The sequence below is a fragment of the Marmota monax genome, unplaced genomic scaffold, assembly GCF_021218885.2.
Source record: "Marmota monax isolate L192 unplaced genomic scaffold, Marmota_monax_Labrador192_F-V1.1 WCK01_AAM20220418_F8-fsc00024, whole genome shotgun sequence".
NCBI classification, from domain to species: domain Eukaryota; kingdom Metazoa; phylum Chordata; class Mammalia; order Rodentia; family Sciuridae; genus Marmota; species Marmota monax.
In genome coordinates this window covers 19,029,940-19,056,951 of record NW_026695224.1, presented here as the reverse complement: position 1 = coordinate 19,056,951, position 27,012 = coordinate 19,029,940, and the positions used below count along the sequence as shown (strand labels likewise).

The window sequence follows — 27,012 nt, the reverse complement described above, 5'->3', positions numbered from 1 at the left end:
TCAGATAATCTAGGTTGCGACAGTCCTGATACTTGTTGAAAGTGGCTGATGGGCACATTGGGTTCATTACCTTTCCTCTCTGGCTCATATGAGGCTCATCCTCTGTGCTGTGCAGCTCTTGGGCAACCACATCTTGCTCTGTGCCTTAGGGTGCAGGGAGGTGTTCAGTAAGGCACTGTCTCCCTGATATTGTTGCCACCTGCAGTGGCTCCCACTTCTTGCAACTTCCCATCACAGTCTCACGTTCTGCCTCTGCAGAAATTGGTAGATCTGAGCCAGGTTCCACTATAAAAAACAAAAGACAAGGACAACCTCAGGGATCTCCTGCTGCCCTGCCCAGGGTGGATCCTAATGTATCAATATGTGTCAACTGCTGTGGTTGAGGCTAGGCGTGGCAGCCAGGTAAAGGCTCCAGAGAGGACAATCTAGTATCATCTTTCTGCCATGGTTTGGATGTGGTTTGTTCACCAGTGATTCATGTGCTGGAAGTTTAGTTCCCAGTGTGGCAGCATTGAGGAGGTGGGACTATAAAGGGGTGGGGTGTAACGGAAGGTGATTAGATCATGATTAGGGTTAGATCTCACAGGAGAGCATTAATTCTCTGGAAAGTGAGAATGGGTTGTTCTAACAGAGCAGCCTGGCCACTCTCGTCTCTTGCTTTGCTTCTGCCATATGATCTATCTCATAAAAACTCCTGCTACATCATGTCTGTGCCATTTTATGACATAGCTTCAAGGCTCTCTCCAGAGGTAGACCAGAGCCAGGCAAAGTGATGCACTCCAGTAATACCAGAGGCTTGGGAGGTTGAGGCAGGCGTTTTGTGTGTTTGAGACCAGGCTCAGTAACTTGGCATGAGCCTGTGTCAAAGTGAAAATCAAAAGGGCTATGGATGTTGCTCAGTGGCAGATCATCCTTGGGTCCATCCCCAGTAGTGTCAACCACAACAACAGACCAAAAACAAAAACAGAGGCAGACCAGAGAGGGCCACCTGATCTTGATTTTTAGTATCTAAAACTGTGTGCAAAATAACTATATTTTATTTATAATTACCTTGTGTTGGCTATTTTGTTATAGCAACACAAAGCAGTCTGAGACAGAAAATTACTACCAAGAGTGGGGTTGTTACTAAAACAATACCTGAAACTATGGAAGTGGCTTTGGAACTAGTTAACAGCCAGAGGTTGGAGGAGTTTGGAGGAGCAGTCAAGAAAAGTTTTGTGTTGCTGGGTGCAATAATGCACAGTTGTAATATCAGCAGTTCAGGAGGCTGCGGCAGGAGAATTGCAAGTTCAAAGCCAGCTTCAGAACCAGCAACTTAGTGAAGCCCTAAACAACTAAGTGAGATGCTATGTCAAAATAAAAAATAAAAAGGGCTAGGGATATGGCTCAGTGGTTAAGTGCCCCTGGGGTTATACCCCTTGAACAAAAAAGAAGAAGGAGAAGAGGAAAAAGGAGGAAGAGGAGGAGGATGAGAAAGAGAAGTCTTATACTGCTGTAAATGGAGAATTATCTGTAATCCTGGTGAAAGTTCAGATAACGAAGAGACTAGGAAGGAGCTAGAACCTCATAGAGATTGGTTAAGTGGTCATATTCAGAATGCTGATAGCAATGTGCTTAGTAAAGGCCATCCTAAGGAGGTTTCAGAAGGAAGTGGGAGCCATCTGTGGAAATTAGAAGAAAGGATCCCTTTGATCATTGTAAACACTTGGCTACATTGTATTCATGCATAAAGTTGTTACAGAAGGGCAAATATAACATTGATGACCTAGAAGATTCAGAGAACAACATTTATGAGCAAAATATAGAAGAAGCTGTGTGGTTATTTTTGGTCATTTTAAGTGAGATTTGCAATGATAGTTGGCAAATGAAAGCATACCTTAAATTATTGGAAATTTCATATCTGCCCACCTAAAGAGCAAAATGGGAGATTGGGTGAGAATACAGAGAATGCAAAAGAGATAACTATGGGTGGGAAGGAGCCAGACTCTCTGCTTCAAAACCATGGGAGAGAAGGCCTGAGGCCTACACATAATCTTCCAGGGTGTCCTTGCATCAAGAGCCCCAAAGACAATGGAAGAAGCCCTAGCATGGTCTCAGGATTCTGCTCCTTGTGTTCTAGCAAAATGCTCTGGGTCTGTCCAACCATGGTTCACGAAAGCCCAGGCATGACTCCTGATGCTGCTCCAAAGGGAGCAAGCAACAGACCTTGGTGATTCCCAAGTGGTGCTATTTTGCAGGTGCAGAGAATCCAAGGGCTCTGCTGTCACAACAGCCTCCCTTTGGGTTTCAAAGGACAGTTCTGGAGGCTCTGCTGTTGGAGTGGAGTCACTGCAAAGATTCTTCACCAGAATGCCTAGTGAGGCCATGAGAGTGGGACCATTGCTTTTGAGACCCCAGATGTGTAGAGTCACTGGCAGTGTCAATGCCAGCCTAGGAAAGTCACAGGCCATGGCAAGCAGCCCAGGAAAGCAGCCATGTGGACTGCAACCAGCATTACCCCAGGGGCGGGGCTGCCAAGGCCCTGGGGACCAATACACTGCCCTGTGTCTAGGAGGCTGGACTTGGAGTTTGGGGATCTAGTATCTTCTTTGGTTGTTTTCAGACTTGCTGGGGGTCTGGGAGCCCTTTCTACTTGCTATTCTTCCTTTTTGGAACAGGACTATCTGCCCTGTGCCTGTTTCAAGGCTGTTTCCTGAAACCATGTAACCTGTTGGAAGACATTTGCCTTGAGTCCCAGATGGGACTTGGGACTTTGCACTTTGGAGTCATGCTGGCAAGGCTTCAGCCTTTGAGGACTATAGGCATGGAATGACTGCATTTTTATATTAAAAGAAGAATGTGAACCTTGGGGGTGGGGGCAGAATGGTATGGTTTGGATATGGTTTGACCCCCAAAGGTTCCTATCGTGGATGACTCTCCCCAGTGAGGAGGTACCTTTCAGAAGTAGGACCTAGTGTTTGGCTCAGGACTGCCCTGTGAAGGGATTAATGTTAGTCTTTCAGAGTGGATTATTAGATCTCACAAGAGTGGATTAATTCCTTTGAGGTGAGTATAAGTTTTTATAACAGAGCAAGTTGGCCTCTTCCCTGTCTTAATGCTTCCTCTCTCGCCATGTGATCTCTCTCCTACAAAGTCCTACTATGTCATGCCATTGACACGCTATGACATAGCTGAAAGTCCCTCACGAAGATCTACTAGAGAAGGTCACCTGAGCAGAGATTTTCAGGCTTTAAAGCTGTGAGCTAAATAAATCTATTTCCTTTATACATCATCCAGTGTCAGGTCAGTTATACTGTTTTAGCACCCCAAATCGAACTAAGATATGTTCCAAGTCAAAAGGCACACTCCATACGCACTGCATGTCTATAATCCCAGCGACTCAGGAGGCTGAGGCCAACCACAGAAAATTAACAAAGCCCTAAGCAACTTAGTGAGATGCTGTATCAAAATATAATGAAAAGGGCTGGGGGACATGGCTCAGTGGTAAAGCAACCCTGGGTTTCACTCAGTACCCAAAAGGGGCATGGATGGTACGTACCTCTTCCCAATAACATGCTGCCTACACAGAATTCCTTACTGGGTGAAATTTCTTTTCATGTAATGTACACAGACAGCAGTCCCAGATTCCTCAGGTTTGTGTTGAGACAGCAATGGACAGAGTCTGCTAAAATATCCCTGATCAGAGACTTGTTAAGTCAGCAGCACATCATCCTTTCCACTCGATGGTGGAGGAAGCTGCACCATGTAAGAGTGTGAGGTGACTCCTGTGTTAGGCAGTGGGAAAGCATGGTGCCCCAGAGGGTGAGTTGTGGTCATGTAGATGGAAACCAGGCATGAGAAAAAAAAAAATCTCTCTCTCTCTCTCTGTCTCTCTCTGTCTCTCTCTCTCTCTCTCTCTCACACACACACACACACACACACACATAAAGTCCTGGGCATTGTATGTAAGACCCAGAGGCCTTGATGGCCCTGTGAAGGCATCATGATTGGTGGGGACAGAAGAGGGTGGAACCCAAATCTGTGCTCTCCTGTGATTTGTTAATGAATATTTCTGAATGGGTGAAGCCAAGACACTATTTATAATGGCAGCCATCAGTGAAATTGGGCAGCTCTCCTTGTCTAGAAAGTCCTAGTGACTTTTGAGAGGAGCCTGGTCAACAGCAGGGAAGTGGGAAAGACCCTCTGTGGGTGTGTCATGGGGGAGAGGAGAGTGTGGACTCCTCCTGGCAAAGTGGGGAGGAATAGCAGGAGATAAGGGTGGCTGCACATTAGAAGGCTTTTATGGAGAAGATCAAGCCAAGGACAGCCCAGGCATCCTGCCAACCTTACCTAACATCTGATGAGGGCCTGGATGCTACCTGTAGGCTCAGAGCCCCATCACCTTTGCCCTAGTGGCCAAACCATTCCCTTTTTCTAGGTCAGGTGTGTAAGGTGAGAGGAATCCAGTGACATCCCAGATCCCCTTTAGGACACAGTGCCTGGGACCTTCTGTATTTCCCCTAAGATAAGTAACCTTGCCTTGAACCCCTTTGAGATGGGCAGGTCACCCCTCTGGCCAAAGGCATGACCTAGAGCCAAATGGCAGCAGGAAGGTGTTCCTAAGTGGCTGTTTTTCCCATTGGCAGCTGGAGCTCCAGCACAGCCAGCACTCAGTGTCCTGAATGCCCGTCCAGAGACAGGGAAGTTGGCCCTGCTCTTCTGGGTTCCTCAGTCTCCCCTCATACCCTGCCTTCTCCTTGGTGTTGGTGATAGAATTCTGACCCTGTCATCACTTCAGGGGAGTCACTCTGGGCATTAGGTGGAGCTCAGGGTGGCTGCACATTCCTCTCTGTCCTGTCCTCTATCATTTCCACCAGCCTACCTTCCTGCAGCCTCAGTCTCTTCTTCTACACCATTTGGCTGATGGGAACACAGAGTCTGACACCCCAATCCCGATGTGAGCCTTACCCTGGCCTTGGAGGAGGAGCAGCAGGAGCCCACAGGCCACGATGCCCAGCTTCCCTTGAACTCTGTGCAGCCACACGGTCATTTCCCAGGGATGTTTCTGTGCTGCTGTGGTTGCTGTGCTTCAGAGGCCAGCACAGAGAAGGTCCTGGGCCCAGGTGGAGTTCGGACACTGCAGGGAGGAGGCAGAGCAATGAGTGGTGTCCTGCAAGCTGGGCACTGTGGGAGAGCCACTCTGAACTCGCAGAGGTTACAGAGGCATTGGGTACCAGGAAGGACAGGGCTGCACTCCTTTGTCCGCTCTCAAGGTGCTGCATGGCCACTATAACTGCTTTGAGATCCCAGGAACCTACTCCTCACCCCTGGAGTTACTAATTTATTGTCCTAGCAGCCTCTGGCTCTTTTAGTCTACTTTATTTTTCTTCTGTGCCCAAAAGACCTGACAAGAATAACATAGAGAAGGAAAAATTCATTTGAGGCTCATGGTTTCAAAGTTCTCAGTCCATAGAGAGCTGGATCCATTGCTTAGGTCTTAAGGAGAAGCTGAATTTCATGGAGGAAGGGTGTAGTGGAGGAGAGTTGCTCAAGACATCATACCAGGAAGCAGAGAGAGAGCAAGCTTCACTCAAAAAAGACAAAATACATACCCCCCAGGCCTGCCCCACCTCCTCCAGCTCCACCCTCCATGGCTACAGTTACCATCCAGTGAACCCTCATCAGGGGATTAATCAATGATTGGGTTAAGGCTCTCATAACCCAATCATGTCACCCCTAAACTTTCTGGTATTGTCTCACACATGAGCTTTGGGGGACACCCTCTCTCTAAACCGTAACACTGGCCCATGAGGGTGTTGGGGTGGAGAGGAGGGAGCAGTGGGCTGTAATTGAAGGAGCCAGGAGGGCTTCTCTGAGGGGACACAAAATGAAGATCCCCCACAGGTGAGAATGATGACCTTGGGGGAAGACGGGGACTGCCTGAGCAAACTGGGCAGTGTGACTGTGCCCGTGGTACTGGGAAGTCCTTCTTCCTCTCAGCATTCATAGTTTCCTGAGTTCCCTCCAAGGTCCTTGTAGTCCTGGTCTGAGGGTCTGTGTAAACCTGTCCCTATTCGGTCCTGCTTGCTCTGTTGAAATACACTGGTGACTGCAACTGTGACACTTCTTAAGAACCCACCCCCCTCCACTGTCCCTCCTCCTACCCTGTGGCTTCCCCTGAGGACAGCTCCCTCTGAGGTTGAGTTTACTGTTATTTATGCACCTGACAAACATTCTGAGTTCTTTCTGGTTCTAGCACTGTGGACCTGGAAGGGCTCTCTTGGGTGTCTGGTGCTGCTGGGGAGACAGGCCCATAACCTATCTCCCAAAACTTCTAGAATCCTGCAAGTACATAGCGAATATAGCAGGAGACACGAGTGCCTGTTCTGCCTGTGGGGCTCCACCTCAGATGACCTTCAGTACCTTCTCATAACAGGCCTTGGCTTCTTAATGCTAGCCTGGGTTCATTCCTACACACCAGGATAGCAAGTGTCCTTTACTGGTGTCTTTCTAGGAGTGCTAATGTTCCTAGGTGGCTGTGTCCTGGGCTTCTCCTTGACTTCTATCTAAAGAGCAAGGTCTGTTGTTAATTCAAACTTTTCCGTCCACTGCACTGTGGTCCAAGCCACTGTCCCAGCTCCTGTCCAGGCAGATGCTCTCTCTGTATTCTCCTGACCTAGTTCATAGCTGGGGTTGTGTAGGCTGAGATATTCTAGCTCCTCCCGGTTCATAGTCATAGTATAAGCTCCTTTATGTCAACTGAAAAACACAGTGCTCCTTCTTAACCTGGAAGTTGCTGTCTACCTCTTGGCGAAGGTCCCCAAACTAACAGTAAACTATGGAATGAAGAACAGTCTTCAGAGCATTAGGGCATGTGCGGGGTGAGGTGGGGTGAAAAACTTACGTATATGTAATGATCTAGAGAAAGTCTGAGAGAAGAGAAGAGAAGAGAAGAGGAGAGAGAGAGAGAGAGAGAGAGAGAGAGAGAGACAGGAGAGAGAGAGAGAGAGAGAGAGAGAGAGAGAGAGAGAGAGAGAGAGAGAGAGAGAGAGAGAAACAGAGAAGATTGAAGCAAAAGCTAAAAATCCAGGAAAAATATCTGCAATGATAAATCGCTGCTACAGGCCCATCTCATCTCAACAGGTTTAAGACCCCCTAAAAGCAAGTGTTGGTGAGAATATGGAGCATTTGTCACACTCAGATTTGGTTGATGAGATAAAAAATGATATTGTGATTTTGGGAGATAGCTAGACATTGTCCTTAAAAGTTAACCAGAGCTGGGAGCAGTGGCACATGCTTATAATCTCAGCAACTTGCGGTGCAGACACCAGAGGATTTTGAGTTAAAGGTGAGCTTTAGAAACTTAGTTAGTCCCTCAGCATCTTAGGGAGACCCAGTCTCAAAATAAAAAATAAATAAATAGAAAATGGATTTGGGCTGTAATCAGTAGTGAAGCACCCCTGAGTTAAATCCCCAGTACCCTCTCCACCAAAAAATAAAAAGGAAGAAAGAAAGAAAAAAAAACCAACTTTCACTCAATCTCAGTGTTTACCCAGAGGATTCTAATCTCAGGGCTTTTCCCAAAAACAAAACAAACAAGCAAACAAACAAACAAAAATGCAGAGCACATGTTCACAAAGTGATTTCTGAAAATGTCCACCACAAGTTTTATGTATAATAGCCTAAGCCAGGTGTGATGGTACACTAATTGCAATTCAGGTACTCAGGGGGTCAAAAGACGAGGATTGGAAGTTGGAGGCCAGCCTGGCCAAGTTAATGACACCCAACTCAAACTAAAATAAACAGGGATGGATATGTAGATCAGTTTTAGAGTGCCCATGGGTTAAGTCTCCACTAATAAGTGGGGAAAAAAGAAGAAGAAGGAGGAGGAGGAGGAAGAGGAGGAGGAGGAGTAGGAGGAGGAGAAAGAGGAGGAGGAGAAAGAGGAGGACAAATGGAAGTCATTCAGATGTGCATCAACTGGTAACTGGATAAAGTGTGGCAGATGTGTACATGCAAGGCCACTCCCCAAAAGAAGAAGAAATTGCAAGTTCAAAGCCAGCCTCAGCAATTTAGCAAAGCAAAAAACAACTCAGAGCTAGTTACCTTTCCTGTGGAACCTAAAGAAGGTGCCAGCACTTCTCTGTCCAAGGAGTCAAAACACTCAGAGCCAAATGTAACCATCAAGCTCTTATATTGCTGTTGTTATTATCCAAGGGTGAGTAGTAGCTACAGCCACAGCCACACACAGGAGGAGAAGGTCCTCTATCCCTGTTCCTTTGCAAGGAGGCTTCTGATTTGCCCATACTGTGCTCCTCAGAATCCCTTCACACTAGCTCACTCCTCCATGGGGGTGTCCTCAGGCAGCTCTGACCCTCTCTGGCTCACCCTGCTGCCCCTCATCCCCTTCATCTATCTCCTCTACCAACTCCCCCGCCCTGGTGCCTTCCCTCCAGGCTCAGGCTCTGTCTCTGTGCACTTTGGCAGATCCAACCTGGTCTCTACCACCCTCCCTATGGCAGCCTCACCCTGGCCCTGGATGAGGAGCATCAGGAGCCCATAGGCCACGATGAGGAGCCAGGCAGGAAGTCGATGCAGGCACATGGTCGGCTCCCAGGGCTGCTTCTGTATTCTCTGGGCTTCGCCTGGAAATGCAGAGCAGCATTCTGCCCAGATGGAATTTGGACCTGACAGTGAAAAGGCTGGGAAATGGGTGGTGTCCTGCAAGGTGTGTGCTGCAGGAGAGTCACTCTGAAATCTCAGAGGTCATGGAGCCAGTGTGCAGCGGGCAGGGCCCTACCCCTCTTCTTCCCTTGGCCACCACCCAAGGTGCCACACAGCCTCTGCAGTTCTTCTGAAATCCCAGGACCCCTCTCCTCACACCTGGAGTCACTAATTCCCTGTCTTTGCTGTTACAGGCCCATGAGGGTGTTGGGGAGGAGAGAAGGGAGCAGACAGCTGGATGTAACTGGAGGAACCTGGAGGGCTTCTCTGAGGCGGGGCAGAATGAAGATTTCCACAGATGGAGAAATACAGATGACCTTGCTGGAGTGAGGGGAACTGCTTGCACAGTGGCAGGGAGGTGTGACTGTGACCTTCATAGCTGACTGGGTGCCCTTCAATAGTTCCTAATTTCTTATAGACCATGTTCTGAGAGCCTCTGAGGGCCCCTCCCTTATCAATCTGATTCTTCTTTGTGAAGGCATTTCTGTAGATACCTCTTAAATATGACGTAGGTCCAGTTTACAGTCACTTATCCACTAGAAAGATGTGAAATGAGTGTCTGTTGGTCCAGGGAACTCCCAGGGATTAGGTGTCTCTAGAAGATTCTGAAACATCCTGAGCCCTGCATGGGTGAATGGAAGCCAGTGTGGGTTAGGAGGACCTGCTCAATCTGACATCCCTGATGAAGGTGTGTGGAGCTCAACTTCAGGCAGCCTAGAGGTTCCCCTCAAACCATCCTTTGCTAGCTTCCCCCTAGCCCCCATAGGCTCTCACAGCCCAGTGTTGTGTCCTTCTCAACCACTTTGGGGAGCAATCAGCTTTATCCATATATGAGTAGCCAGCATGCTGAGAGCACTACTTCTCCTTGACCTCCACCTAATCAGCAAGGCTGTTGTGGATTCAGTTCTCCTTCTAGGGCACTGTGCCATTGCCCTAGCTCCTGCCTGGGCAGCTGCTTACTCTGCCTTGAGTTTCCTGATCTAATTCATAGATGGGCTTGGACCTCCTCCCAGCTCAGTCCTATTATATTGGATATCTTCATAACAATGTGTCTTGGCGTTGGTCTACTGTGATTTTGTGTGCTCGGTGTCCTGTATGCATCTACAATTTGTATATCCGTTTCCTTTTTTATTTCTGGAAAGTTTTCTGTAATTATTTCTTTCAGCAGGTTACTCATTCCCTTGGTTTGAATCTCTGTACCTTCTTCTATCCCGATGACTCGTAGGTTTGGTTTCTTTATGTTATCCCATATCTCTTGGATGTTTTTCTCGTGGTTTTTAACCAGCCTTTCTGAGTTGGCTAGGCTCTTTTCAAGATGATATATTTTGTCTTCATTATCTGATGTTCTGGCTTCTACTTGCTCCACTCTGTTAGTGATACTCTCAATTGAGTTTTTAATTTGGTTTATCGTTTCCTTCATTTCTAGAATTATTGTTTGGTTTTTTTTTATAATCTCAATCTCCTGATAAAGATGCTTAACTTCTTCTTTTATCTGTCTATGTAATTCATTTTCAAAGTGTTCTTTCACTGTTTGGATTTGCTGTCTCGTATCTTTAAGGTTCCATTCCATCTGTCTAAGGTATTCCTTGAGTTCTTTATATGACCATTTTTCTGCTGACTCTAGGTCCTCCTGAATATTTAGGCTGTCCTTCATTGTTTGTACTCCTTTTCTTCCTTGCTTTTTTATGCTGCTCATGTTACTTCTTGTTCTGTTTGACTGCTGAGTTACTGTTTACTCTTATAGATTTATTTGATGCTTGAGAGGAAAGATATTAGAAGGGAAGGGAAGAAGTCACTAAAGAGAATGAGAGTAGGCAGGTAGAATTCAAGGAAGGGGGAATAAGAAAATTGAAAAGAAATGAAAAGACAAAAGAAACAAGAATAACAAAGATTAGATAATAAAGAAAGAAAGAAAAGACGAAAAAAAATTTTAACAAAAATAATAGTGATAATAAAAAATGAAAATTAAAATTAAAAAAATAATAATAATAATAAAATAAAAAAAATTAAAAAAAATAGAAACATTGAAAAAAAATTAAAGAACAACAACAAATAAAAATTGAAAATGAAAGAAAAAGAAGAAAAAAAAGGAAAAAAAAATGATAATAATAATAATAATAAATGCAGTCCTAGAGTTCTATTAACTTCTCTTCCAGTAGGTGGAGCTGTGCCCACTGGGCCAAGCTTCTCCTCTCAATAGGTGGGAACCATTCACTGTGCAGCAGCTCTTTCTCCTAGACTGGGCGGGTCTCCAATCCTGAGTGTCTAGGGCCTTGTCTTGTGTTTCCTCAAGCCAGGCCATGCTCACCTGTGGCGCTCACCACAATACTGGCTACACTCCAGGTCTGCTGCTCCTGGGAGCCCTGTTTTCATGAACACCTGGGCTTACTCTCCCTGTTTGCCTCCCTCAGACCCTAAGTTTGTAGAGCTTGGGGCTGAGATCCCCCAGCGAATTTGCTTGCCCTCCTGTAGCCACGCCCCCGGTAGCTGGTGCAAGAGACCTCAGTTGTCAGCACTGGTGGGAGCGGTAGCCGGGAGTTCCGCGCCGCGAGTCCCGCGCCACTCCTGATTCCCTCGGTCTGGTTATTGCGTTCACAGGAGAGCTGGGAGTGGCCCTTAAGGTTTCCCCGCTGTGTGGAGAGAGATGGCTAGGGGATTACACACCTGTCGCGCTGGTTTCAATGCAGTTATCTCCTCCTCCCATGACGCCATTTCTCTGCCATGGTGATATCCCATGCAAATGGTGACCGTTTGTTCCCTTTGCCGGGTGACCAGTGCAACGGATGGGTCCTGACTGTCTCTCCCAATCCCCGTTTCAGTCCTGTGGCCACTGCCTATGAAGGCTCGGTTGGCTTTTACCTCTGTAAGTTCCTAAGGGCCGGCCAATTATTTCAGCGGGATCGTTAGTGCTGAGTCACACGAAGCAGGCGAACCGGAGCTTAATTGCCTCCGATTCGGGCTCTGTGTGTGTGTTCTGAGGGGCCCAGCCTGTACACCCCAGATCCACGTCAGCTCAGCATTGCCTAGTGATCCTGAGCAAACAGCATTTAGACAGTTTACGGCTCCCTATGCCCGCGCAGTTGAAGATGTCAGAGACTTGATCTCTCTGCGCCTGCCACCATGTTACATCTCCTCAGTGATATTCATGTTGCCCTTACAGCTTCCTGGTATAAGCAAGTTCTTGGGATTATACAAACTGCTGCTTCTGTTTCCAGTCCAGATTTCTAGAAATGAAACCCTGCCGCCATCGCCTCTGTCTCTGGGCTGCGCTGACGAGCGTCGCGCTTGTCTGCGACCATAGCAGAGCCGCCCTGGCCTCCGCAGCTCTTCAGCCCGGTGCCAGGCCCCAGGGGCCCAAGCGGCTGCCGCTGCGGCTCTCCGTCCCCCTCCTCCGGAGCACGGGTCCCCTGGCAGGGGGGTGCAGAACGACCCCAGAGCAGGCTCTGCCTGAAGGTGCAGCGGCGAACAGGCCACAGAGACTCTCGAGGCTGCAGTCCAGCCTTCGGAGGACAGGGCTCGGCACGCAGCCCAGCTCCAACCTCTAGGTGCAGCTTTATCTGGTTGCACGGGCACCAACCGGCAGTGAAGTGAGTTGATATTCTTTCTGAAAATCACTAAGGACCATGCACGACCAGGAAACCTGCCTCCCTGAGCACAGCAAGCAGTGATGCTGACACCTTGGGAGAGGCTGGGGAACCTGTCAGTCAGTCCTATTATAAACTGCTTTTTGTCGACTGGACAACATAGTGCTTCTTCCTGATCTGGAGTCTGCTAGGGTGGAGGTCCCCAGGGGCTCTGCCATTTATGGCACCATCTTACAGAGGCCTTGGCTTTGACAATGACCAAGATAATAGTAATAATGTGAAATGTAGAAGAGTCTCAGCAGCCTATCTGTGTATGTGTTTGTATGTATTATACCTTATACATATATAAAGATGAGAGAGAGAGAGAGAGAGAGAGAGAGAGAGAGAGAGAGAGAGAGATTGAATGAAAGATGGAGGCAGAGTCTAAAAGTCAAAACAACATCTGCAATGAGATCCCCAACATGTCCTTTAAATATAATTTAATCTAAGATCCATAAGACCAGTGTTGAAGAGGATATGGAGCAACTGATACCCTCATAAATAGCTAGTAGGGATGCAGAGTGACAGAGTCATTTTGGAGAAGAGTTTGGTATTTCCCTTAAAAGTTCCACACACACTTGCTATGTGACTGAACAATTCTACTCTCAGGTCTTTCCTCAACAGAAATAACAGCATGGGTCCATATAAATAATTTCTGAAAATGTCTCTAAGAGCTTCATTAGAATTGGTCAAAAAATGGAAGACACTCAGATGTATATCAACTGGTCAATGAATAAAGTGTGGTGTGTGCCTACCAGGAATGCCACTCCCCAGGAAAAGGAATCTGAGATCTGCTTGCATCTCAAAAGTAGTATGTGAAGTGACAGAGCCATTCCTAAAAGTGTCCATTTGCATTATATTTGGAGCAAGGCAAGTAGAGGAACCCAAGCAATTAGGTGACTGCCTTAGAGCAGGATTCAGGGCAAGGAAGGACCACAAAGGGGCATGAGGAAGTTTAGGAAGTGAAAGAAACTGGTAAAACTTGTGGTGGTGGTGTTTGCTTATTTTACATGTTACCTCAGAGTGAGTAAATTGTACACTCAAGGGATTAATCCTTCAGGGTAGAGTAAGGAATTCCAATGCCTAACCGAAACACAAGATCTCACTGTCCATGATCCTATCTAACTGTCTCCTACCCTAGGAAGGCAGGGGAGTCTAGGAGCAGCATTAGGGAACAGCAGTTTTACCAGGCTCCTTCCAACCTAAGTCAGGCCTTACACTGAAATGTAAGTGGAAGAAGCTGCAGTAGGAGAATGATCTGAGGCCCTAGGAAGAAAAAAAAGTAAAAATTGTCTTTTACCTGAACTCATACTATACTATGGTACTTTATTAATACTATGGTACTTTATTAATTACAAGCTGGTCATTTTTTCTAGGACTCTGTTTTTTTTTCTCTTAAATTCCATATTTTTTTAGTTCATGTTTTGATCCTACACACACAGGTTAATGTTTCTCTGCTCAGTCCTATTTTTATTCAACTTTTCAAACATCTGTAACATTGCAATGAAGATTTGCCTACAAAAAGCTACAAGGCCTTTGTTATTGTGTTATGTGTGCACGTTTGTGTTATGTGTTGTATGTGTATATGTGTGTATATCTATATATCATGTACATGATATCCAAATTGGCATATATATAATGAGTGCTCATAAATTAATAGAAATGGATCCTTTAATTCACTTGAGTTAAGAAGGTTCAATCTACATTGATAAATAGATGAAAATAAAGATGTTTTTAGAATTATTTACCTCACACGTCTCTCCAGGTGGTCAAAGAACTCATAAAATATTGATGTCCATAAAATATCTAATATCCATTGTTTCTAGGACTTTTCTTCAACAAGGGAGAAATGGCTAATACTGTTCAATATGCTTGTCTGATATCTTGGTAAAATAAGTAAGTTAGATTTGACATGGGATTACTAATAAATGTGTTTATTAGACATCTGATTTATTTACAAGGTTAAAATGTTAACTATTAAATATAACATAAAGTACTCTTAAGTCCTTAAATTTCATTATGTCACCTTATTGTTGTTTTCATAAACTGATAAATTAAAAAAGGGTTTAAAATTGCTTTGTTACCTCTGAAAACAAGGTTATTAAAAATTTAAAGTCCCAACAGACATAATTCTATATACTTGAACACTGTATTTTCATGAAATGGTAAACAAATGTGATTCTCTATTCAAAGAGGTCCAAATATTTTAACTGTGTTTCAATTAAAGTACTTTAAATAACATAGTATTTCTTCTCATTAAAATGGAATAATTTGTCTAAATTCAGAAATTTAGAAAGGTTGTTTCAAAAAGTGAATATAACAGGGGTTAACAGATGGGAAAGAGAAATTGGAAGGTTCTAGGCATGGAACCATATTTAATAGAAGGAAAAGAAAATGTTTATGGATAAGAAAGTCTTTATGTGATGAAGAAAATAAGAGGGTTTAAATAAGAGAGAGAGAGAGAGAGAGAGAGAGAGAGAGAGAGAGAGAGAGAGAGAGAGAGAGAATATCAGTCAAAGCTAATGAAGGTTTTTTTCCTAAGGCCAAATATTAATGTACTGATATAAACCAAAGTTTAATCTATGTGTTAAAATGACAAGGATTTCTTAAAACATTAATTTACCTATAACATTGTGTTTATCATGTTTTACTCTTTAGAACAAATAATCTTGAAGGAATTTAGGTTAATACAACTGTTAAACAACAACTGTTACAAAGTCGAAGTTTTCTTTAAAAGCTAAACTTGATTCATATAAAAACATCAATGGAATTATGATGCTATTCCTTTTCTTTGTATATGAAATGTGTTCATATCTTCCAGGTATGCAAGTTTTTAAGGCAGAAGGTTTAAAAGAATATTATATCAAGCTGGTGTTCACCAAACTAAATTTTTATGGTAATTTTAGAATTATAAGGATAACAAATTTTATTGGGGATTTACTTATATCATTTAATGTTCTACAACTGATCCTGTTATCAATAAGATATATAAGTTTTATGTTACTTTTTACAGTGGGATACAATTTAAATATATTTTTAAATTAATGAGAGACTAATCTATTTAAAGGTTAATATTGTAAAACACAAAAGCATTTTGCTACTTTTCCATGAAAAAGTTAAAATCTCTTAGCCTTTTTTTAAATCCATGTTTTAATTGTAATGCTATACTGTGTTAGCTAACATTCATATGTGTTAGGTCTGATACCTCTCTCAGACTTACGATCTTACCTGGCATGACTTCTATGTCATTGTCTCCTCTACCCTTACCCCAGATGAGTGAGCCCGCATCCAGCAGGCTGCACAAGATCATGCTGATCAGATTCGTCTAACAGATATGACTGTCTCCACAGGTAAAGCAGCTGCTGCCCTAACTGAAACCAACTGGTACTATCAAGATGGCCAACAAGGTCGCACTCACTGCACTCCCATGGCCCAATATCTTATAGCAGGCATGCAGGTGGTTTCTAATAAGGTGGATAACTTTGAAAAGTTGAGAGAAATCGCCCAGGATCCAGATGACAATCCAGCCTTATTTCTCAACCACCTTACAGAAGTCCTCACCAAATATACTAAGCTGGATCCTGAGTCTCCCTCCGGGGCTACAGTGTTAGCAACCCATTTCATTACTCAATCAGCCCATGATACTAGAAAAGAGCTCAAAGGAGCTGAGGAGGGCCCTCAGACTTCTATCTGAGATCTGGTGAAAATGGCCTCTGAAATCTGTAATGCCCAGGAAGAGGTGGCTGAAGTAGCCAGGCAGGCTCAAATGCAGAAAAGGTAACAATCCAAACCCAGACCTTGGTGGTGGCCCTGAGGCCTATGGCTCCAGTGAGAGCTTCACAGGGGAACCAGGATTCCTCTCCACCAGAGCCTTGCTTCAAATGTGGATTAATGGTCCCTGGGCTTGCCAATGCCCAAACCCACGTTGCCCTACTCCAGACCTGGCCCCCCCAGTAAGCAGACAGGACACTGGAAGAGCAACTGCCCCATGGCTGGCACTTCTTTGGCGACTCCACGCATGGGTATGACCAGCCAGGCTGCCCCTTTTCTTGAACTATTGGTGTTCGCAGAAGACTGAAGAAACCCAGACTCGAGGACCCCCATCACCCTCCCTGAGCCCAGGGTAACACTGCAGATAGTGGTTAAGTCCATAACCTTCATTGTGGACACGGGAACTCCCTATTCTGTCTTGCCTGCCCACACTGTTTCCTTCCCAGGTCTCAGTTATGGGGATTGACGACATACCCTAATTCCCAAATAGAACTGCTAAGCTGATCTGTGCCCTGGAGGGACACCCTTTCACACACTCTTCTCTGGTCACTCCAGCCTGTCCAGGTTCTCTCCTAGACAGAGATGTTCTCCAACTTCTAGGAGCCACCCTCCAACTACACTCCTAGAGTACTACCACCCATCTTCTTCTGCCTTTAATCCTTACTCTAATAACCCAACATTACCTACTGTGCCATTTCCCACTGACCTAGTGGATCCCCAGGTCTGGGTCACCTCCATGCCAGTCATAGCCTCCCACCACAAACCAGTCCATATCTAGCTGAAACCCCAAACTAAATTTCCTTTGTGTCCCCAAATTCCCATCTCCAAAACCCACAGGAAACCCATTATAGACTTGCCCAGGGACTCCTCATCCCTTCTGACTCCCCCTGCAACACTCCCATATTGCCAGTAAGCAGATCCTCAGGAGCCTATCACTTAGTCCAGGACCTCTGCCTGGACTAATTAATGAGGCAGTTATTCCCATTCACCTGGTGGTTCCCAACCCTCACACTCTTCTTTCACATATTCCCTCTTCGACCACTCACTATATTGTCCTGGATCTTAAAGATGCCTTCTTTACAGTGCCTCTCCATCCTAACTCATATTACCTCTTTGACTTCATATGGGAAAACCCAACATCCTTTAGGTCTCAATAGCTGACATGGACAATCCTACCTCAAGGCTTCAGGGACAGTCCTCACTTCTTTGTGAAAGGCATGGCACAGGATCTAACTGCTTGTGACTTGGGGGATAGCACTCTCTTACAGTTGGATAGAAGCCTTCCCTACCTCCAGGGAAACTGCTGACACCATCTCCTCCATCCTCATTGAGCAGATCAATCCCAGGTTCAGACTTCCCGCCTCCATCCAGTCAGACAACAGTCCAGCCTTCACTTCTCAGGTGGTTCAACTAGTCTCCAAAGGCCTCAACATCACTTGGAGGCTCCACATCTCTTATGGACCCCAATCCTTGGGTAAGGTTGAGAGGGCTAAAGGCATTCTCAAAGATCATCTTACTAAACTTGCTATTGAACTCAGGCTGTTTTGGCCCAATCTCCTGCCATTGGCCCTCACCCAAATTCAGGTAGCCCTAGAGCCCCCTCAGGTCTGAGCCCCTTTGAGCTACACTGTGGGTGCCCTTTCTTAATCAACCAAAGCTTTCCACTCATTCCTTCTCCCCTTGTGTCCTTCCTGCCCTATTTCATACTTCTACACAAACTCCTAAGGGAACACACAGACTGTTGCCTTCCTGGGCCATCCATTGCCTCAATCCCAGTACAGCCACAAACTGAATCAAACCCTCTTCTACAGGATGACACACAGTCTTACTTTGGTAACTGCGTCCTCAATCATTGGAACTTCACTGGACGGGACCCCATACAGTCATACTCACTACCCCAGTGGTTGCCAAGGTTTTGAGTCACTCCCCCTGGTACCACGTCTCCTGCCTTAAAAAAAGTGCCTGTTCCAATTGTTCACTCCTGGACTTCTAGCACGTTGGGGCCCACCAAACTCAAGATTTCTTGCCAACCCTCTTTTTCTTTTAGTAATCATTACTCCTCTCAAGCTGCTATAACCCAACCCACAGATGGTTCTTCTACATCCAAGAGACATGGCACCAGGATGGCACCACCTGCTCTCAGTTTATGGGTCAAGGTGATTATCCTTCCATTGGCTGTAATAGGGCAGTCACCCTTAACATTACTGAATATAACTGAGCCCCCTTGTCCCACCTATGTGCAGCAATGCTATGCTTTATATCAGACCAAACTGAGGAATCTGGTAAGTGTTGACCTAACACATATGGCGGGTGTCTTTATAATTCATGCAAGAAACATTTCCTAGATCAGCCTTGCTATGAGAAACAAGCATACATCAAATTAACTCTTTGGGAACCATGGGACCCAAATTGGGCTTCTAGTGTTGATGGTAAATTTTATTCTTGGGGTTTTCCAAACACCCCTCAGCCTCTATTAGAATATGCAGAACTTATATACAAGTGTTTCTTCACATTCACAAAAACATCCAGGAGCAAGAGAAGGAACTCCAGCACCAGCTGGATCAGTTGCCCATCCTAAAGCTGACCCTTTCTCAGGGATGGCCCTAATATGTCAGGGCCTTCAGCTTCTCAATTTATCCAAAGTTAATAACATTTCAGACTGCTTCCTCTGCACAGGTTTGCATCGTATTCCATTAATTGTGATCCCCATTCATCTTCCTCTCAATACCTCAACCATACCCCAAGGGCCCCCTCTTCAGCCTTTGAGGAAGTCCCTCTTTTTCATAACTCATCAGGGAATTTCCCCAACTGCTACACTGCCTCTGGTTCAGCACCCTGTGACCAGATCATTCGAATCTCTTTTTCAATATTTGCTCTGATGGGATTCTTTTTCTGGTGCAATGATACCCTAACAAAAAAATCTAATCTTCAACATGCCCTTTGCTTTTTAATGTTGGTTCCATCTTGGTCCCTCAATTAACTCTGTACAGTGAGGCTGAATTAATAAGACTTGTTACTATCTCCCTTTCCAGGACAAGATGGGCTGTCTTTCTAACAGTAATTGTTGGACTCTCTCTGGCCTCCTCACTCACTGCCTCCAGACTGGGGGCAGGAGGACTTGATTATGCAGTAACCACTACTCAGAAGCTTAAACAACAACTTTGGGAGGTAGTAGAGGTATCGTTCGCCTCACTTGCTTCCCTACAAAGGCAAATCATATCTATTGCTCAAGTTTCATTACAGAATCTTCGAGCCCTAGATCTCCTGATGGCAGACAAAGGAGAAACCTGTCTATTCCTCAAAGCAGAATGCTCGTATGATATTAGTGAAACTGGATTGATCAAAAAGAATGTCGACACCCTCCTTTTGTTTGGGTGAAAGGCTTAGCAGCAACAATCAAACGACCCTTGTCCAGGCTGGCTAAACTCAACCCTCATTATGTGGCTGACTCCTATTCTCACTCCTATATTAGTAATAGGACTTATATTAATGATTGCTCCCTTCCTCCTCAGGTTTGCCCCAAAGCACATGGGTGAAATTGCCAGAGTAACCTACAACCTGATGCCCCTATACCGCTATAGTAGCCTCTTTACTGAACCAACACCTGAACCACCCCCTTCCCCCCAGTGACCCTAATCAGCAGTAAGTAGCTAGTTGGATGTTGACGCCCTATATTATCAAAAAGGCTAGGATGTTAGGTCAGTTTGAGGTGATTAAGCAACCCTCATGCACCAAAGAACCACCAATCAGGCACTGACAGAACCACCTGTCAATAAGCAGGGTTTCCAGACCAATCCTGGATCTTTGCAAGCTTCCTCAGCCAACCCCAGCATGACAAGAGCTTCTAAAAAACCCCCTTTTCTGTCCCAAGTCCTCCCTTCCTGCCCTAAGCCCAATAAAAATTTCAGTCTGGTCCAGCCCCGCTCACTTCTCCTTGGACCTGTGCAGTTGATCTGAGGGTCTTGCCCAGGAGCAAAATCTCAAAAAAATCCTCCTTCAGCAGCCTTTTAAATTTACCTCCTATTGGTCGCTGCTGTCTGACCTTACAAAATGGACTTTAAAAAGAGACAATATATGCTGACTTTGTAAAATGATATTTAAGAAAGAGGCAGAGATCAGCTTAAGAGCTAGAACACTTCACCTAAGATATACACATCTGTTAGCCCCCAAGAACTTATAAGACTGCAGGCTGAAAAAGAGAGATGATTAGCAAGAATGCCCAATAAAAATCTAGAGAAACTTCCAAAGCCCGAAGTTTTTAGTTTTAAAGCCTACAGATATTCCTAATCTAATTATGTAGGCTTGAAATTCACTAGTATGATTATCCAGCCCTAAGTAACAAAAATAGATATTTTACAGAATCAGATGACATTAAATAGCTTAACTACATCTTGAGAGGATGGACATCTGTAATATTAAAGTTAAATGTTGGGTTGGGGCTGGGGCTCAGTGGTAGAGAGCTTGCCTAGCATGTGCGATGATCTGAGTTCGATTCTCAGCATCACATATAAAAATGAATAAAATAAAGGTATTGTGTCTAATTACAACTAAAAAAAGTTTTTTTAAAAACTTAAATGTTGTGTTTACATTTCTGATAACTCTGGCTATGTTAAAGATTTATATTCCCAAATAAAAGCCTTTTCCTCTCCAACCTTGTTATGGGGACAACTTCTCAGCCCTCACACTTCCTGGAGAGAGATTTTTGGCTTCTCTCATTTAATATCAGGTCTTCTAGGCCCAAAGAGCTCCTTGGTAAGTCTATACTCGTATGAGCCCTTGACATAAATGGGCTATTCCATTTGTTTCCCTACAAGCCAGCCTGGGGTTATAGCAGGCCTAGCCACAGGAAGGGCAGGAATAACCACATCCATTTCCCACTTTCATCAGCTCTCCAATCAGCTGATAAGGGATATTCAAAAGGTAGCTGAGTCTATAGTAACTCTTCAGAATCAACTGGACTCCTTAGCCTCTGTGGTTTTACAAAACCGCTGTGGACTAGACATATTAAGTGCAGAGAAAGGAGGCCTCTGCCTATACCTACAGGAGCAGTGCTGTTTTATGTCCATCAGTCACGGGTAGGAAGAACAAGAGAAAAACTACTACAAGAGCAGCTAGAAAAGAGGAAACAGCAAGTAGGCCAACAGTCCCCTTGGGGAATGTGCAGTCTAGTGTGGCCTTGGCTTCTCTACCCCGAAGGACCACTATTAGTCCCCTTTATGTTCCTTTCTGACCATGTCTGTTAAGTTGCCTACAGAAGTTCCTGCAAGATCAGATCCACAAATTCACCAATAGTTGGTCAATCAACATCTTCTCCTTCAAGACTACCAGCCCCTGACTCCCAAGACAGGGCCCTATGACTCATGGTCAATTGCTCCAACTACAGAGACTCTGGTCGCACCTAAAACCCTCCCTGACCCCCTTCATAGGAATGATATTCTGTGCCCTTAACCAGCAGGAAGAAACTACAGAAGAAACCCCATTGTGTCCCCCCACAACCCCACATCTATGAAAATAACAATGGAAGAATATTGGCATGATATATTGACACCAAATCTGCCATTTTAGATCAGGAGTCATTTTAAATAGTCATTTTATTTAAAATCCCAAGTTTTGATTTAGGAGCCATTTTATCTAAGTACTCCCAGGCTTTGATTCTGAATGTGCCTGCTCAAAGCTAACCCCACCCCAGCCCAGACACAACCCCTAAGCATGCTTGCTGCTGCTATCCCAGGAAGGACAGCCTTGTCAGTTTGCTCCATACTATGACAATAAATCTCTCATGTGGGATTCCGATGTGTGGTGTTGTCCTTAGATGTTGCAAGTGTCCTTTCAGAGAGGGTCTCACTTCGTTGCTGAAGCTGTCCTTGTACTCCTGATCCTTCTGCCTCGACTCCTGAGTTGCTGGGATTGCAAATGTGTACCACCATGCCAGGCTGGGCATCTTAAGTTGGAAATAACTTTGCAAACTCTGAATAATTTTCTGTGGTTTATAAGCTACCCACTTTGTGATGTTATTTGTTACAGCAATCTGAATGTACGAAGATACTAGGGCTTTAGGTAAACAGATTTTCTAGTCTAGTCTGTCTAGTGGTCAATGTCAGAGATGAGAATACCTGAGACTTGCTGAGAAGTAGATGTGGGATTTTGACACTCAGGTGTGGGTAACATTCTCAAAGCATAGCCCTCCTTTGAAGAGTGTCTAGGTGATTGGAGGAGAGGAGACAGAAAGTACTGGGGAGGTGAGGTGAGGTGAGGAAGGGAAGAGTATACTCAGGCCCAGTTGGGAGTACATTCAGGCCCAGTGGAGGAAGGTGGGCATCCACTGGGCTTACTCATCCACAGCTTTCTGGGGGGATTGACTGAGTGAGTCTAATGAGAGAGGACCCATGGCAGCCTGGGCAATGAACATCATGAGGTGAGTTCTTCATCATTGTTGGCAGAATGGACAAATGTAGATTAATGGCTCTGGGAACGAGAGGGCCAACCCTGGCTCCTGGGTGAGCAACAGAGGACAACACAGGCAGACCCCACCTGCACGTAGCCCATCCATTCCTACCTGAATAGGGAGCTAGAGCTCTGTGTGCTTGTCCTCATCCTCCTTTAGCTCCTGGATCTTCTGTGGCAGGGTCTTCGTCCAGAACTGCAATCTCTAGGCCTTCAGGGCCAGGCCCACAGCAGTCTGGATGGCCAGCTGCAGATACAGCTGGACAGTGGCCAGTGGGGCAGGCCTTCACCATTGAGGTTCCTATGCACACACCTTTTTAGCAGTGTGTGACGAGGGTCACTCTGAACCCTGCTATGTTCAGACTTACCATCACCCTTACCCTAACCTACCCATTTGGTTAGGCCAGGTGGCCAGGCTGGCAGAAGCATTGAGCATCAGTAAAATTTCCTGATTAGGAAAGCAATGTGTGACTCTACCTTGTATATAACCAGAGATAGGAAATATTGTGCTCTATATGTGTCATATGAATTGCAATGCATTCTGTGGTCATACATAACAAACATATTATTTTTAGAAAAAGTATAAATAAATAAAAAAATAAAATAAACATTAAAAGGATTGGGGATATGGCTCAATGTTTCAGTTCCCTGGGGTTAAATCCTCTGTACAACAACAACAAAAGAATTTGGAGAATGAAAAAGAAGGAAAAGTCTTGTTCTGCTGTACATGGAGAATTGTCAGAAATCCTGGTGAGAGTTCAAACGACAAAGAGACTAGGAAGGAGCCAGAACCTCCTAGGGACTGGTTAAGTGGTCATATTCAGAACGCTCATAGCAATGTGCTTAGTAAAGGCCATCCTAAGGAGGCTTCAGAAGGAAGTGAGAGCCATCTGTGGAAATTAGAAGAAAGGCTGCCTTTGATCATTGTAAACTCTTGGCTACACTGTATTCATGCCTAAAGATGTCAGGGAAGGCCAAATATAAGATTGACGACCTAGAGGATTCAGAGAACATTTCTAAGCAAAATATGAAAGGAGTTGTGTGGTTATTTTTAGTCATTTTCAGTGAGATTTACAATGATACTTGACAAAGGAAAGCATACCCTAAAACACTGGGAATGCACAGTCTGCCCACCTAAAGAGCAAAATGGGAGATTGGGTGAGAATATAGGGGATGGGAAAGAGATTACTATGGGTGGGAAGGAGCCAGGCTCTCTGCTTCAAAACCATGGGAGAGAAGGCCTGAGGCCTACATATAATCTTCCAGGGTGCCCTTCCATCAGGAGCCCCGAAGGCCATGGAAAGGGCCTCAGCATTGTCTCAGGATTCTGCTCCTTGTGTTCTAGCAAAATGCTCTGGGTATGTCCAGGCATGGTTCACGAAAGCCCAGCCATGACTCCTGATGCTGCTCCAAAGGGAGAAAGCCACAGACCTTGGTGATGGCCAAGTGGAGCTATTTTGCAGGTGCAGAGAATCCAAGGGCTCTGCTGTCACAACAGCTTCTCCTGGAGTTTCAAAGGAAAGTTCTGGAGGCCCTGCTGTTGGAGTGGAGTATCTGCAAAGATTCTTCACCAGAATGCCTAGTGAGGCCATGAGAGTGGGACCACTGCTCCTGAGACCCCAGAAGTACAGAAGCACTGGTATTGTCAATGCCAGCCTAGGAAAGCCACAGGCCATGGCATGCAGCCCAAGAGAGAAGCCATGTGGGCTGCAACCAGCATCACCACAGGGGCAGGGCTGCCCAAGGCCATGGGGAGTACTCTGCCCTGTGTCTAAGAGGCTGGACTTGGAGTTTGGAGATCTAGTGTCTTCTTTGGTTGTTTTCAGACTTGCTGGGGGGTCTGGGAGCCCTTTCTACTTGCTATTCCTTCTTTTTGGAACAGGAATATTTGCCCTGTGCCTGTTTCAAGGCTGTATCCTGAAACCATATAACTTGTTGGAAGTCATTTGCCTTAAGTTTCAGATGGGACTTGGGACTTTGCACTTTGGAGTCATGCTTGCAAGGTTTCAGACTTTGAGGACTACAGGCATGGAATGACTGCATTTTGCATTGAAAGAAGGTCCTGATCCTTGTGAGGTGGGCCAGAAAGGTACGTTTTGGGTATGATTTGCCCTCCAATGGTTCCTATCATGAAATACTGGTCCCTAGTGAGGTGGTACCTTTCAGAAGTAGGATCTAGTGATTGGCTCAGGACTGCCCTATGAAGAGATAATGCTAATCTTTCGAGTGGATTAATTCCTTTGAGGTGAGTGTGTATTTTCTAAAAGAGCAAGTCTGGGGCTGGGGTTGTGGCTCAGTGGTAGAGTGCTTGCCTAGTGTGTTTGAGGCATTGGGTTTGATTCTCAGCAACACATATAAACAAACAAACAAATAAGAGTCCATCAATAACTAATATATTTTTTTAAAAAACAAGTCTTCCTCTTCACTTTCTATTTCTTCCTCTCTCATCATGAGAACTATCTTCCACAAAGTCCCATGATGTCATGCCATTACCAAGTTATGACAGAGCCAAAAGTCATTAACTAAGACCGAACCAGAGAGGGTCACCTGGGCAGAGGTAAATAAATCTATTTTCTTTATACATCAGCCAGTGTCAGGTCAGTTCTATTGTTTTAGCACCCCAAATTGAACTGATATGTTCCAAGTCAAAAGGCACACACACACACACACAGACAGACAGACAGACACAGACACACACATACTCCACACTAAAGCAATTTTAAAAGCTATTAAAAATCTGCAACATATTGTGGGAGCCCCTTTGGATAATACAGTGTGCTTCTGCAGAAATGAAACATAGAGGCATGTTCGCTGGAACTCAGTAAATGCTATAAGGATACACCCATCAGTCTTCACCAAAAGGAAAGTCTTTCATGTGCTGGGTCCTTGCAGGCTTAATGTTAACCTTGTCTGTGCCCTGGTGATCCAAATGTCAAAATGGAATTGTCATCTTTTGCCCAAAATTCATAAAGGTCTTTGTTTGGGCTTAAATGTAGTCAATGGAAACAAGGGGGTCATCTCCCCTGGGAAAACTGGTGCCCCAGGAGGGCATGTCAGTCAGAGGTTGGGGAGTGGGGGGCTCCCAAGGTCTTTGGGATGAGAAATCCAGCCTCTGAATGTCTGAGAGAAAAAGATTTGAGGGAACCCAGAGACACATTGAGTATTATTTGCTACCTTTGTACAATGAGAAAAGATGAGAGGGGTTTTATAGGAGGGGCCAGAGAAGCTTAGGGAGAGCAATGAGGGGAGAAGGAAAATCAATGATGTGGTTGCCATAGTGGGTGGGGGATGGTCAGGAGGTTGCAGGGGGAATTCTGCAAGGCAGAGGGTCACCTTAATGGATGGAGAGGTTCTCAGGGAACCAGGGACTAGGATCTCTTCTCTGGACCTCCTGAGTCTCCAAGGCCTCTTCCAGGACACACCATACAGAGAAGCATCTTCTCAGATGTGTTATAATCTTGTCAGTGTGGGGCTCACAGTGTCTGCATATTCACAGAGAATAAGAGCCAACTTCAGGAGACAGGACCCTGAGGACATACCTCAAGCTCTCCTGGACATACTCAGTTGGTCAAGGCTTTAGGGTCAATGGAAAAACCCAGTCATGCTTCCCACAAGTGGGGGATGGAAATAGATGTGTGAGTGGGTTGTTTTAAATTGGCAGAGAAATTTTCCAGTAGTTTGCATTCTTGGTGGCCGAGATCTTGGGCTGTAGGTACTACAGTCTGAGAACTTGTGTCCACCCAATTCACACATTGAAACCTAATCTCCAATATGATGGTATTAAGATTTAGGGTCCTAGCTGGGCATGGTGGTGCATGCCTGTAATCCCAGTGGCTCTGGAGGCTCAGACAGGAGGATAGAGGAGGGGGAATTCAAAGCCAGCAATGTTGAGATGCTAAGCAACTCAGAGAGACTCTGTCTCTAAAAAATACAAAATAGGTCTGGGGATGTAGCTCAGTGGTCGAGTGCCCCTGAGTTCAATCCCAGGTACCAGAAGAGTTAGGGTCCTTAGGGAATGAATAGGAAACCACCGGTTATTGTGATACGTTCTTCTTCTACCAATGTTTAAGTCTGAACACTAGAGAAGTGCCAAGGCAAGCCTATAATGGAGGTTTTATTCAAAAAGTAGTAATATAGACTTCTCCTGGGAGGAAGAAGGGGGCCATAGCTGGTGGTATCCTGGTATCCCAAGAAGTGAGAGCATCCTGCACCTTTTAGACATTTTAGACTTTCTTTGTTTTCCTGCTCTCTTCCCCCTTATCTCTTCCTTCCTGACTAGGCACAGGAAATACTGGTGGAATGGTCAAAAGGTGAGAAGCAGGAGGGCTGGAAGGGCCAAGGTGGAGTGATGGGGAAAGAAGGGAGCTGCATCCCAGGAGACCTTAATTAGCAGCTCCCTGTCTGTTCAGGGGGTGCTTCATGAACCACCTTCTAGGAGGGGCAGTATAGGCAAGGAATCCTGGTATTCAAA

At 45.2% G+C, this 27,012-nt stretch overlaps 1 pseudogene; it reads right to left on the bottom strand.

Moving 5' to 3' along the window:
* LOC124086395 (pyrethroid hydrolase Ces2e-like) overlaps positions 1-27,012 on the bottom strand; it is a 40,417-nt pseudogene that overhangs the window by 840 nt on the left and 12,565 nt on the right.